Raw genomic sequence first — 15,235 nt, 5'->3', positions numbered from 1 at the left:
ATGATGAGATTTTGTTAAGTTTTTGTTTGCACAAACCGTGAGCTATGGTGCTCGATTCTTTGTGTTTCAAAGCTTGAAACTGATTGGAACAGGTTCAATGATGCTCAGAGATGATGTTTGAGTGTTTAGTTAGGATTAAAAATGACTTAAACTGAAAATTCGAATTTCAAGTTTCTTTGAAAATTTCAAATGTGTTACAAGTGAGTTACAAGCATAGGTTTGGTTCTGATCTTGTCTCTTTTCCTTGATGAAGTGTTATACTTCATTTATAGGCAAAGAAAGTGCTTAAAAACTAAGCTAGGAAGCATTGATGATTTTGTTGAATTTTTGAATATTATAACATATGTAGCTTTGAATTCAAGCAACCATGGCTTGATTTTTCCACTCTCTACTGCTGTACTAGCTTCTTGTGGCAGAGTTGAATGTTTCTTGATGACCTTAGCGTAATATTCAAGCCACATAACATTATCCTTCCATTTCTTTTTTTAAATTTAATCTTAAATGTAATAAAATTAAACCAAAAAAAGAAATAAAATGTTATGGGCCTTTGGTTGATCATGGGAGGCCCTTAGCATTGTTAGAAACATGTTTGGATCATGGAAATTTGGTCTCCTTTGGAAAAAAAACACTTTTGGTCAATATTGATTTCATGCATTTTCCCAAAAAATAGCCAACTTCAACAAGGCATAAATCCCTCAATTTTTATCATATGAAGGAGTTCTTGTACTTTTTAGAAACCTCAAGATGTCCTCTACAAGCCACTTTGGAAACTTTTTTTCATTTGGAGAAGTTATCTTGATGTTATGGCCTTTGACGAAAAACCACTTTTTGTTGACTTTGAAAATGACCTGTAATGTCTTGGTTCATATTTTTCAAATGGTGAATCTAATGACCATGGGACCAATTGCGTTTGAAATATAATTGAATTTCCTTCAAAATGAATTTTGGTTTGAATTTTTTTGATGAAGGATGAGAGAGTTATGACCAGTCAAAGTTCAGTTGACATTTTAGGAGAAAACCCTAATTTTGAAACTTAGGGTTTTGTTGATTTTTGATCTTTCCTTGATGAATTATGATCAACCAATGATCAAATGATGAATCTTTTGACAAAATATGGATGTTGACAAAAAAAATCATTTTTGACTGTCTGTTGACTTTTTGGTCAACCGGGTCGTCTGTTGACTGTTTGAGCTGCTGACTGTGCGTCTGAGCGAATTTGAAGTTTGAAAATTTGTATGGTGGTACTTTGAGATATATGGAGGTCCATGAAATCCATTTGAGGTCTCAAAAACTTGTTCTCCTGAAAAAAAACAAAAACCCTAGTTAGGGACTGTTCGCGTAGGAGACAGTTAAGCGTACCTGATTTTTGTGCAGTGCTGAGTCTCTGCTAATCATGTGATATTCAGAAGACTTCTAGAACAAAAATCTTGGAATTTTGAAATGCAAAAGATTGATTTGATTGATGGTACAAAACACGGAGAATTGCACTGTCAGCGGGTTTGACTGTCAACTGACTGTTCAGACATTAACGTAGCAATTAAAGTGAAAATTCAACAGTCAAAGTTAATTTTTTCTTTTTGTTTTTTTTCTGTTGTATTAATGGTGAAAATTTATTTACATGAGCTGTTAGAACAACACAGACATAATAAATAAATAATATATACTGTATGCGAGTAAAATTACCGATAATAACCCTGAAAAACATTTAATGCACAGAAAAATAAATATTTAACTGGCAGAAAACACACAAAATATTATCTTAATAATTAAACAACAGTACGATAGATAGTACGACATTTAATACTGACAGTACAAATATTACATATTTTAATGAACAGTACGACGAGTAAACGGTACGTTAAAAAATAAAAGATACGACAAACTTTAAGAATGACGATTAATAACCCATGCTACAAATAATAACATATAAATGATTGGGAGTGTAAACAACCCAGGTCCACATTTTTCAGGACTATGCAGACAGAAGAAGGACATGATTACCCCCACGACGGTGATGACCATAAGAAAACACGTTTCCATCCGCTTCGCCATTTTTGCCGGGGAAGAAGAGAGAATGAATATGAAGCAGAAATTTGAGAGATGAGTTAGAATTTGATGTGAGAATTTATGAAAAAAATGAGAGGTATTTATAGAGTGAAAAGAAGGATAGAGACGTTGGGGAATGAAGTGATTCCGTACAAAAAAGGAAAATTTGAGTGGTAGTAGGATTTGAAAGAAGAGATATATAGAATAAAGTTAGGATTTGATTTTGAAAGAAAGAGATTTGAAAAGAAAGGAAAAGATTTTTTTGAAAATAATAGAATATAGTACAAAATTAGTGGGAAACAAAAGTTAATAATAATTTACTTGTTACCAATACAGTCTGAATCCCCGGACTCTGCGCCTGCAAAAAGATTTAATTCTGTACCAATTGCGTCAGTACTATTTATCTGCAAATAAATCTCAAATAAATAGCGTGTGAAATGATAAATAGTAATTGGCGTTTGCGTAAGAATAAATTCAACAGCGAACCAAAATACCGTATAAGAAAAATTCTGAAAACCGAGTATTCATAAAATCAGGATATTTATGAAATTAAATCCAAGATTATATGAAACTCTCAATTTTTAGACAGAAGTCTGTTGCCTACTTTCTGAAAAAAGATGCGGGCAAATTTTGGGGTATAACAGGTATTCTCCAGTATAGGTCCCGATATACTTTTAGGGAATATGATAATTTCCTCAGCGAAGTTTTTCTACTAGATAACATATGTCGCCTATAATATATTCCTAACATGATTTTATTGACAACAAATGGCAACCTCTTTATTTGAGAAGTTTGTATATCTCTGGATATCAATACTATCTTTGCAGCCGATGGTAGTCCCTTTAGCAGAGACAGTTTGCATTCTGTCCTTTTCTCAAGTGGTAGACTTGATTAAAGAAGAAGTTGATCCCTATTCTCAGCGGAAGCTTAGTAGATGGCAGTCCCTTTAGCGGAACCAGTTTGCATTGATACCTTATCTCAAGTGAAAGACTTAATAAGAAGAAGTTGATCCCTATTCTAAACAGAAGCTTATTATTCTCATCAGTGTACTATCATCCATTTAGTCCATACTTCTTACAATTTTTTATCTACCTCCATCAATTGAGTTGGTAGTGTACCATCATCCATTTAGTCGGTATTCCTTACAATTTTATCTGCCTCCATTTATTGAGTTGGTAATGTACCGTCATCTATTTAGTAGGTATTCCTTACAACTTTATCTACCTCCATCCATTGAGTTGGTAGTGTATTGTTATCCATTGAGGCGATAATCCGAACCTCTTTTCCTACCTTTATATATTGAGCTGGTAGTGTGTTGATATCCATGAATTAGAATATTCCTTTCTTTTTGTGCTTCTTCTCTTATTGGTTCATTTCCCCCCAATAGAGTTGAAGATTCTCTTTTCCCATGCGGATCCTTTTCTCCAATGTAATCCTATCTTTTCTCCCCGAGTGGTGTCTTGTATTCCCTTCATAGAAATTGCATCTCTTGCATTCATAATCATAAAGTATTACATGGTATCTTAGCGCCAAAAATTGGGTCTTTGGTATTTAATCCTCTTCAATCATGTTAAGACGAAGATTTTGATCTTCACATCTCTGGATAAAAGAAACTTAAAGAGGGGCATCTGTCATGCCCTGATATTAAGCCTAAGATCCCTCATCATCTTACATCTTTGCAATACATCAAGATCACAACATTGGGTTGCCTCTTAGCTTTCTCTCTCTCTCTCTCTCTCTCTCTCTCTCTCTCTCTCTCTCTCTCTCTCTCTCTCTCTCCCTTATTTAGACTTTTCTTTGAGGGACCACTAAGCACCCCTTTGGGTATCTTGTGCATACATGTTTTATGTTCAACTAATCTCTAACCAAAATCCAAAAAAAGATATTTTCTTCTCTTTATGATTTGTACATTGTAGGTTATGAGCCAAGTACATCGACCCCACCTCCTAAGTGTCATATCCCACTTTTTACCCTAAGAATCCTCAATCATTTTGCGTTCACGCAACACATCAAGGTCACAATCTTGAGAATGACCCTTAGTTTTGTGCTAATCTTGCCTTTGAGGGTTCACCAAGCACCCATGTTTGTTTCGTGAATACTTCTTTCTATGTTATACTAATAAAAATACAAAAAGATATCTTATTTTCTTCAAAGCTTTGTACATTGTAGGTGATGAGCCAAATGCACTTATCTCCTCTCCTAAACTAGGGCTTTGAGGATCAACCCTCAAGTAACTGGTCATCCATGGAAGCTTAATGGCATAAACTTCAAAGGAGCACTCTCATTATTAAGTGTCATGTCTTGAGCATCTTTTAGTTCACTTGATCAATTTCATCTCAAGATCATGTGGCTTGATTCATCAAGAAACACCATAGGTTCATGTATTTATTTTCATGCCTTCTTGAATAAGTTTCATCAAGCTATGAACCTCGTCATCAAGTGTGATTCAAGATAACATCCTTTCAATGTGCTATGTACATCTTCATGCTTTATAATTCAAGAAAAGTTCAAGAGATTCAAAGTTGGTTCAAGATGTTTGACCTAATTTGGCAACTCCTTGATCCCATGATCAAAAAGGCATAACTCTCTCGATTTTCAACATTTGTAAGTTCTCCTTTTTGAAAATGATTTTACTTGACATCATCAATAATTTATCTTCACAAGTTAAGAGATAATTTTGTGAAGAAATCCATCAAAGATGTGAATACATTATAGGTCCCCCTTTAAAGTTCAAAGAATTTTGTGTCAACTTCAAAGGATCATAACTTGCTCAATTTTTATCATTTCGTGCCCACTAATTTTGCACAATAATCTTGAGTGAGTCTACTTCATTTCACATTTGAGGTTCAAGAGCTAATTTTGGATGGAAAGTCATGAAAGATTACAAAAGATTATAGGTTACCTATGGAGTTTTTTAGGAATTTTCATCAACTTCCAAAGGGCATAACTCTCTCAATTTTTAACATTTTAGTGCTTCTTTTTCTATGAACTCTTATTGATGTCTACTTCATATCATCTTCAAGGATCAAGAGCCAAATCATTGAGGAAGACATTGGAATTATGCAAGAGATTATAGGTCATTTTGAAGCTCTATACTTCGAAAATTTTCTAAGTACAAAAATCAGTGTGTTTTTTCCAAATTTTGAAGAGATAGAACTTTGTGCTAGGGGTGCACAGGGATCTTAAACCAACCCAAATTGATCCACATATATGGTTTGGTGTGGTTCTTAGAACCATTTCAATAAAACCGGTTTCTTATTTTAAAATTGGATTACATTTGGATTGGTTCGGTTCAAAACCGGTTCTTGACAAAATTTGAATTTTTATTTGAACCAGTTTTAAATCTGGTTTATCTCATATGTTTACTTTAACCAATTTTTATTGCTTATTTTTTCTTCATTAAATGAGCACCGCTATCCAAATTTTGTTAATCAAATCATTACATTGTTCACGTTTGATAAATCAGACATTTTGTCACAAAATCCAATTTTAAAAAATTAATAATTTCAAAACAATTTTATATGATTCCAAACTGATCTTTAGTTAAAAATGTATTTTAAATTCCAACCCTTAATATCTACTACTCATATTATAATATATTGGAAGCACTTTAGTACTGTGTATTTAGCTCTGACACACTTCACATGAGTCCGATAATCAAAATATAGAAGTGGTGTTCACATTTAATATTGTGTATATAGCTCAAATCCAGTAAAAAAAGTATAGAAGTGGTGTTCAGTAAAAAAAGAGAAAAAGAATATATGCGTGTTATTTTAAATAATTTAATATTATATTTTTCTTCTTAAAAGAAGTTTAATATTTCTCATAATAGAATTAATAACTTCCTAGCTATTAGAAAACTTACTATCATTTTAAAATTAGTTTTCCTTCGATATTAATAGCATTTTAAAAAAATCTTATATTAATTTAATCTTAGACTATTTAATTTTCAGTTGTATTATTTAAACAATATTATATTTATTACTTTTAAATTATTATTTTCTATTTTATATTATAATAAAAATCACTAAAAGTATTTTAAATAAAAAATATTTATTGTAATTTAGGCTGCAATTTAATTGTTTTTTATTACAACATTGAAAACACAATAACATCAACAAAATTTACAGAAGCTAATGAAACTTTATTACAAGGGCACGAAACAAATTTAAATTTTGAATAATGAGAAAGAGTTAAAACATTATAAATTTATTTTCAAATATATATTAAAATATATTTTATGTTTATTTTTATAAATGACATGACCTGATTGTATAGTCACTTTACTACTCTTGTAATAAAGTACCATCGCAATTGTAATAATTTTTTTTGTGTGTTGTTAAGCAAGTAATTGGACTTGAGTGGTAAATAAATTTTTGCTAAAGAATATAATTATTTACGCCGCAAAAACTCAACATCTTCCACTGATGAAAATAAAAAATCTTTAAAACCATTGTGACCACAACTATTATTTAAAATCGTTATAATTAACAAATAATTAAATAAATTTAACATTTCTTTTATATTTTTCATTTTTTATAACTATCTATAAAATAATCAAATACAATATTAATAGTATGAGATGAAAAGTAATTTATATTAACCAAATAATTGAAAGAAGGAATTTATATAATATTTGTTAACAAAAAATAAATAAAATTGAGAATGTCTACAAAAACATATTTTATTAGAAAATAATATACTAGAGATATGATTTTATAGATAATATAATGAAAAAGTAGCATGCATTTTATCCATTCTTCACAACATATCAATTAAAAAAAATGGTATTTGACAAAAGGCAAGATCACTGTAGCCAGAAGAGTAAAAACCTAATACGTTATAGTTTTAACTGGTTTTAACAAACAACCAACCAGTTTATTATTAATTTTAAAATGGATTGGGTCAGTTTATAATATAAGTGGTTTGTATTTTTTTAAGTGGGGCACTGGAATTTTTGGAGCGGTTCTGATGAACCGGTTAAAATGCACACCCTTACTTTGTGCTCAAATCTCCAAATTAATACTTTCATTGCACATTGTTAAGCTTGAGGGAGGATCTTTCAATTGAAAAAGGGATGACATAAAAAAGCCTTCTACATTGTGAGTTGTGCATTGATGAACAAGGCACCTTGAAACTGAAAAATCCACCATGATCAGTTTGCATTTTCATTTGAAACTTGATTAATTGGAAGAATTAAGGTTCAATATTGATCTAAACATGTTTAGCAAGCTTCTAGAAGGTGATTAGTGCTTTGAAATTCTAAGTTTTGGCTGCGTTTTGAGTGAATTGCAAGTCACACATTCCATGCTTCAACATTCACATGAGTTCACTTGCTTTTTTATCATTCTCACACGCTTCAGCATTGCATCATCTTCTCCTATTAATAAGGAAGCTATTCCACTCATTTGGACAAGCTTTTGATAGCCAAAACACCCCCTGCAAAAATCTTAAGCTTGAATTTCATCTTCATACAAAACTATTCTCACTGAACAAATTAAGCATTCTTGCAGCTTCCTTGAACTTCAGTGAAGCTTTTCAGATCAAAAGCAAGAAGAATCGTGCCTTGAGTCCAGCTTCTCAGTTCAGTTTTTAAAAAGGTTTTAAGTGAACTTTGTTCAGGTAGAATTCTCCACCAAATCAACTCAAACTTGTGGCTAACATGAAGCATTTGGTTTACTGATACTCATTGCACAAATAATTTTGAGGTTTACCTTTGTTTAAATGAATTTTTTGCCAGAATATGGTTGAGATCGTCTTAATGAGACGAGTTCAATGATACCACAATGAGCGTTTAATTTTACAGTTTCAATGAGCTTTGAATTCCTATAAAATCGTTTGAATCTGAGAAGTTGGAGGTTGGAGATGATTACGTGGATCATCTCAACCAATGAAGGAACACCATTTGAAATGTTTTAATTGGTGGGACTTTTTTGATCCAGATGCACGCACTTTGACTTGGGTTCGCCATCAATTGTCAGCTTTGGTCCTTTGGATCTGCCAACATGTTTTAATGAATGAAATCTAACGTCTCATGTTATTTCTAATTTATTTTTATTTTATAAATTTTGTTTTAATTTGATTTTGTTGCAAAATTCATAACTCCTTTATTTTTAATCCCAAAACTATGAAAATGCTAATAATACTTTGAATTATTTCTAATTTTATGAATATTTTTTCGTTATTTTTATTTTATCATTTGATATTTTTATATTTTCTCTCATTTTCTATATTTTAAATACTTTAAAAATGTTTTTAAGTGTCTTAAAATTCTGATTTTTTTTTTTTGGAAATGATCCTATGATGGTCCTTGTCCTATGGTGATCTTTGGTTTGAATTCATTTGATGTTTAAATGTTTGATTTGAATTTTGGTTCTTATTTTTTTAAAATCATTTTAAAAATTGTTTTAAATTCCTTTTTAATTTAATACTTGATGATCCATTTAGTGAGGGTTCTTGATCTAATTTTCTCTTTCTCTTCATCTCTCTTCTCTTGTCTCATGGATGCAAGTCTTGATGCATTCATTGTGTGGAGGTTATGGTTCTACCACTTCTCTAATGAATCATTAAGATGAAGCCTTATAATGATTAAGAGAAATTCTTCTTGACTAATATAATTGAACTAACATTTATTTTAATGCAATTTATTATACCACACTTTATTTTTCTGCTTTTTATTTTTATTACCTTTTATCATGCATTACATTTTAATTTTGTGTCCTTTTCCTTTTGCTCACTTGAGCACTTATTTTCTTTTTGCTCACTTGAGCTTTTATTTTGTTTGTTTGAGTAAAACACCAAATAAAAAGAAAAACCTAAAAACTTAAGGTTAAATTACAATTTTGATCTCGTTATTATAATTCTTATTATAATGCATTCACGAAATCAGTTCCTCAATTTTATTTTTAAACAATTTTGATCCCTTTATTGATTTTTGATAAAAAAAAATGTGCTGATGTGTATTTTTTTTAATACAGGTGGCACATACAATTGGATTAATAAAACCTAATGGTAAATTTTTATAAAAAAAACATCTTCATAATATAACTGGAATATTTAATAACAGTTAAATTAGAAAGAAGAAATTAAAAAAATATAATAAAGCAACTAAACTGGCATAAAAAATATATTAAAATTGAAAAAATTTCTTTCGTTGTTCCTTGTTGAAAGAAAAAGAAGGATGAAATATTTTTACTGTGACCTAAATCTAAATGAACTAAACCACCATACTTCTTCTCTCTTTGATTTTGTTCTTACTCACCGGCGAAGTAGACAACAACAAGGACAACCTTCTGCAAATGGTGTTAAGAGCTAACTTAACTTCAAATGAAAGGTGTGGATGTGAACTAAAACACTGTATTTGGAACTAGAACCAATTGCAAAACAGGGTTGAAATTTGTGGACGTGACCTAAAACTTTGATGTTTATTTGAAATTTGTAATATTAATTAGTGAAACAATTATTAATTTAGTTTTTTTTTGTTTGTTTTTCTATTACTTGATTTGGATCTATTTTAATCTCTATGATTTTGTTGTTGCCTAGATCATGCTGATGATCCAAGATATATTATTATTCTATTTTTATAAATAAATTCTTTTTATAATTTAATTCAGTTTTTATTTCTAAAGATTAATTGTTTCATGATTTAATTCAATTTTTATTTTTATCAATAAATTTTTTTTGCTATAATTATTTTTAAAAAGAATAATTTCATTATTATTATTATTATCATTAAATTATTTTAATTATTATTTTTATAAAGAAATTATCTTCATTAACTATTTTCATTAATTATTTTCATTAACTATCGAGTAAAGATTGCGCAGAAGAGTTTGACATTTGGCCATATACAAGTCAAGATCGAAATTGAATATTTTATTTGTTATTTTTCTTCAACATTGTTGTGGATTGGTGATTGTATATACTCTCAAGATATTTGTCAAAATAAAAGGAACAACTATTAAAGTAGACGCAGACTCACACGAGGGCGATCACTACAAGAAAATATCAATTTTGCTACCAAACATTTGCTACAAATTTTGTTAGCGGCTAAATCTATACTAATTGCCTACTGATTATCTAAATTACTAAAATGGCAACTAAAACAATTACGCATACTATTTTTGTTATGTCCAATTAATCTTTTTCTTTTCGTTACTTATCTTTGTTATTAGTATAATTATTATTATTTTATAGCGAAGTCATTATAATATATTATTTTGTATTTTTTTAATTAAACATTAGTATAATATATTATTGTTATTATTAATACTAATATTATTATTATATTATTATTATTCAATTACTCAATTTAGTTTTTTTTTTATATTTACATATAATAATATATATTTTCTATCTATCGTTTAGAAAGTTTTTGTATATTGTATCCTACGGTTCCCGATCAATTTCGTTCTCCATCCTCGATAAACCTCGATTTCCGTCTCTGATCAATCTCTCTCCGATCACACCGTTTCCGATCGATCTCGTTCCCTTCCACGATCAACCTTTTTCTCCGTCTCCGATCAACCTTTTTCTCCGTCTCCGATCAACCTCGTCTTCCCTCTTCGATTTACCTTGTTCTCCTCCATCACAAATCGATCTTGTCTTGCACATTCTTTGATTGATTTCATCTACTTCCTCATCCTCTCTTTATCTGATAGATCTACCTTTTTCCTCATCCCAATCTTTGGTAATGGCTGGATGTGCTTCTTTGAAAATGAAGATAGAGGTATGTGTTCCGTTTTATATTTAAAGATCTCACTTGACTAGTGTTGTTGCATTTACTACTGTAAATGAAGCTTCTATATAGATATTAGAAAGGCATTGGTTTAGTTCAAATATATGATGACCTCTATTAAAAAGGATATAAATGAACTATTAGAGTTTGGTGATTTTTTCTACTAATCACCTTAAACACTATTGAGAGGATGAAGTTTAAATTGTATAGTGTTAAAATCTGAAATAGAATATGATCAATGCGGTACCTACTTAGAGGATGAAGTTTGAATTGTTTTGTGTTAGAATCTTAAATAGAAGATGATGAACGTGGTTCCTACTTAGAGGATGAAGTTTGAATTGTTTAGTGTTAGGATCTTAAATAGAAGATGATCAATGCGGTACCTACTGCTATATCAAATTAGTATGCAAGTTTAAAATATAATCAAATCATACTAAACGACATGTCATCAGAGTTGTAAACTTATAATAGTAGTTCTAATTATAATTTCCTTTTTTGAATGTGTATGCTAATCAGTTTAGTTTTTTTTAGTGAATATCAGTTGAATGCTTACTCTCACACAGCTCTCTACCACTTTACTTTTTTCCGCCGTTTCCTATACGTTGAGTTTTTGCAAAATAAAGTAAAAACACTCTAGTCAGCATGGAGGTTCTTGAAGTAGCTTTGTTATTATGTTTTGTTTATTGATAAAATCTACGAAATAAAGATTCTAATAAAAATCAAGATGGACATCATATAATAAGATACATAGTTAGTTAATTGAAACTACTATCTTTTCAATTATAATTTGTTTCTTCATAAACTCTGTTGTGAGTTAATGAGTGATTGTTTGAACATCTCTACTGAGACTTTTTATGTCTCTTGTTTCTGAAAAATTTGCCTTTGTTCTTTGCTGCATATAAAGGCTGGGAGTTAGATACATCATCAATAACTTTAATTGTTGGATATATGAAAAAGATTATGAAGGTACAATTTAGTCCATTGCATTATATAAATGTATTAGAGCAGGTCCTTAGTCTACAATTGCACTTTATCATTTTTTTAATAATTTATTCTATTGTATTATCAAATTATTCCACTACATTATCAATATTTCAAATTTATGATTGTTGTCAACTAGAAATTATAAATATTTGTTGCTCTGGTTATACAGAACTAAGTATTTTCCATGGAAGATCAAACATGTTCCTGGTAATATTTGCATACATATATATAAGCAAATTCGTAAACGACCCAAATTATTGGTAACCTAAAATTGTTTTAACAGGTAAAGCTGGTGGGTTGGCGCACACAGATAATCTAGTGCCTGTTGTACACGTTGGTCTCCTTGGATTCCTTCTGTTCTAGGTAATTATTAGAAGACAGTGTAATTAAGAAAGGTGGAAACTAGCTTGATGATCCAAGTACCCTTTTTAAAAGTGTCTAGAATAATATTTTGATGGATGATTTTTGATTGACTGCGTGAATGCGGCTATAATTTCCAACTAATGAATCTCAATCCATGGTAGATAGCTTTGATTTAATTTGTTAACTGCAAGCGTGTAATCACCTATGGTTCTCAATGATGCTAGCTATAATTTTGATTTAGTGCATCCAACAATAGTAGAAGTTAAAGAAGTATTATCATGTGCCTGTTAAATATTTGTGTTGGTTTGTTGATATATATGATTAAGTGTTTCAATCATGATTTTAATGTCTGATTTTTCTCCAGATATTATGAAGGAGATTTTTTGTTTTTAGCCCGAGGCTTGTAAGTTGTGCGACTCGTCAAATACCAGCCCTTTATATTCTGCTGTAAGCAATGATTTAACTAAAGCCCTTTATTCAATCTGTTGTATGAGATGTATAATATGAAGCTTATTCAGATTAATTTGGTTATTGATATTTTGACTCACATAGCTGGATATATGGTTGCATGATTGCAAATATTGATGGAGTAGCTACTACATTTGCTGCAGGAGTATAAATGACAAGGTACACATGACCTTTTTCTTCTTTTGGTACATTTCATTTTGAACTTTAGTTAAATCATTACTGAATTTGAAAGTTTGTTATCAGTAACTACTCATCTTTGAAACAAAAGTTATTTCATGGGACTAGTGTACATGAAAAAAAAGTAAGGAAATGAACAAAATGGCTACTTTAAGTGCAAAAGAAGTGGCTGAGTACAAGTAAGGCTTCACTTAAAGTAGTGGTATGCAAAAATAATTATAGAGCATATGAAGCTTGGGTAGAAAAGGATGGGAATGTGATTTTATGACTTATGTTTCTTATTAAAAGCTCGTTTGCAAATTTCTTTTACGTAGAAGTGTTGCCCATCATTGTTCATGCAGTGTTAGTAAAATATCTGAAACATATTTTTGTACCAGCTTCAAAGATTTTTGTTTAATATATCTAATTTTGTCTAATTTTGTTATTGTGTCTTTTAAATTCCTATTGTTGTTTGTTATGTAGCAGGTTTTAAATGTTTTATTATACGAAGAAATCAAGTTTGGAACCGTTTGATATTCGATTTGATGAGCACGCATCGAAGGTTGCATTTCCGCATGGTACGATGATACCACCTAATTCTTTTAATACAATGTACCATTCTCTTGCGTTTTGGGCTTTGATGCTTCTGGTGTCGGTTAGCAGGATGGCTTCTAATGTTTTTAGAGGTTATTGGCGACATAGGCTTATTTGAGAAGTTGGGGTTATGTTGCCGTCTATCCTCCTATTGTCTATAGGTATGGCAGAGTTTAGGCTTATCCCTTTTCGGAGAAAGATCTTCACGTGAGTGTCGGTATCCTCCTATTGTCTATAGGTATGGCAGAGTTTAGGCTTATCCCTTTTCGGAGAAAGATCTTCACGTGAACGTCGGTCGTTTAATCAAGTATTTGGTTTTGTGGATATTAAATAAGCATAGATTGTTTGAATATTTTTTGAGATGGGATAAATATATATGTTAGAATTGATTAATATTATAGGTCTAATATAAAATTGTTTTTTGGTTATTTTATTAATATGAAATTGCTAGTAAGTATTGTTTTAAATATTCTAGTAATTAAGTATAACTTTAAATGAAAAAATATTAGTAATATTTTTATAATTTATAGCTTATTTGGTTTTTTATTAGAAAACTGAAATTTGTTTTTGCTTATTTTATAAATATGAAACTGCTTGTAAGTATTGTTCTATATATTCTAGTAATTAAGTATAAATTTAAATAAAAAAATATTAATAATATTTTTATAATTTATAGCTTATTTGGTTTTTGATTAGAAAACCAAAAAAATTAGAATTAGCCTAATTTAGCTTGAGATTTACTATGAAAATTTTGTGGCGATATTGCAGCTATTTAGTTTGAAAACATTAAAATAAGATCGATAATTTGCTACACTTTTGTTTCGATTTAGCTACGAAATGTAAAATATTAGTTTGGGTTTTGCTAGGAAAATGTAGTCTAGGTAATTAGCCACTCAATCCAAGCTACGGCTTAAATAGTAGCTAATCCTCAACTATTCTCCAACTAAATCTGTTTGATAGAGATTCGCTTCAAATTAGCTACGGTTTTGGTCCTAGCTAATAACAGATTTTCTTGTAGTGGATAGAGTTGAACCACTATAAATCCCGGTGTCATCTCTCTATCCTTTACTCATGAATTTTAATTTCCTAGAACATGCATGCTTAGGTTTAAATTTAGTAACAACGATTAATTTGATAAGCTTAGGTTTTGTTGGAATAAGACACCTATTAAGAGCTTTAATGGTGATTAAATTCTGAGAAATATCGTGCGTATAAAATTCGCCTTGATGATTAATTGCTTAACCACATCTCGTGACTTGTACAATTAATTCAATTGCATACATTGTGTTTCCTCATCTAAGGCATTACGATATTTAAGTGATTTGAGATATTACGCAATAATTGCTAATTGAGTATAATTTTAAATTTTCACTCGACAAACTGCTGCATGCAAACTCTGAAAAACTCCTAGTTATTCTCATTTGAAAAATCGGTTGATTTTATTTTTAAAAGTATATTCACCCCTCTAGATTGTTTTCTATTGTCATATTCTCCCCCAACAATATGCATCATCAACTCAAGAGGCACCAATCTTCTCAAATTATCAATTTCTCTCTCAAGCACAAGCTGACAAATACCTTAAGACGATGAATTACGAAATAATGCGAGAAAGAGCTTTTGATTGTCTAAATTTGGGGGGATACGAGGCTCTAGTAGAAATGTTGATGGATAAAATTTCACAACTCAATCCAAAACACCAAAAGTCGCTTGGCTTAAAAAAATCGACTTTTTTTTTCTTAAATTTTTTTCATTTCTTTTTTGAAATTAAACAACGATTAAAAAAAGTTACTTTTTTAATTATATTTTTTCAAAAATAAAAAAATCCTTTTTTATTTCATAAAACATGAAAAATATATTTTTGTATAAATAACATTTATTTAAAAATAA

General features: G+C 30.1%; 1 long non-coding RNA gene across 4 annotated transcripts; it reads left to right on the top strand.

Annotated features, from left to right (window-relative positions):
• The first annotated feature begins 10,399 nt into the window (after positions 1–10,399).
• LOC131644532 (uncharacterized) lies at positions 10,400–13,741 on the top strand. 4 transcript variants are annotated; one of them, XR_009296542.1, is made up of 4 exons: positions 10,400–12,130; positions 12,495–12,577; positions 12,683–12,757; positions 13,241–13,741. It is a non-coding gene; the product is annotated as an uncharacterized LOC131644532 (long non-coding RNA). The 4 variants fall into 4 exon arrangements; XR_009296540.1 differs by having other exon boundaries at positions 10,400–12,577; XR_009296541.1 differs by having other exon boundaries at positions 10,400–12,757; positions 13,241–13,332; positions 13,418–13,741.
• The last annotated feature ends 1,494 nt before the right edge of the window (positions 13,742–15,235 follow it).

The sequence above is a fragment of the Vicia villosa genome, linkage group LG1, assembly GCF_029867415.1.
Source record: "Vicia villosa cultivar HV-30 ecotype Madison, WI linkage group LG1, Vvil1.0, whole genome shotgun sequence".
NCBI classification, from domain to species: Eukaryota; Viridiplantae; Streptophyta; class Magnoliopsida; order Fabales; family Fabaceae; genus Vicia; species Vicia villosa.
Note: the sequence above shows the minus strand (reverse complement) of the source record. Positions and strands in the feature narration are given on the sequence as shown.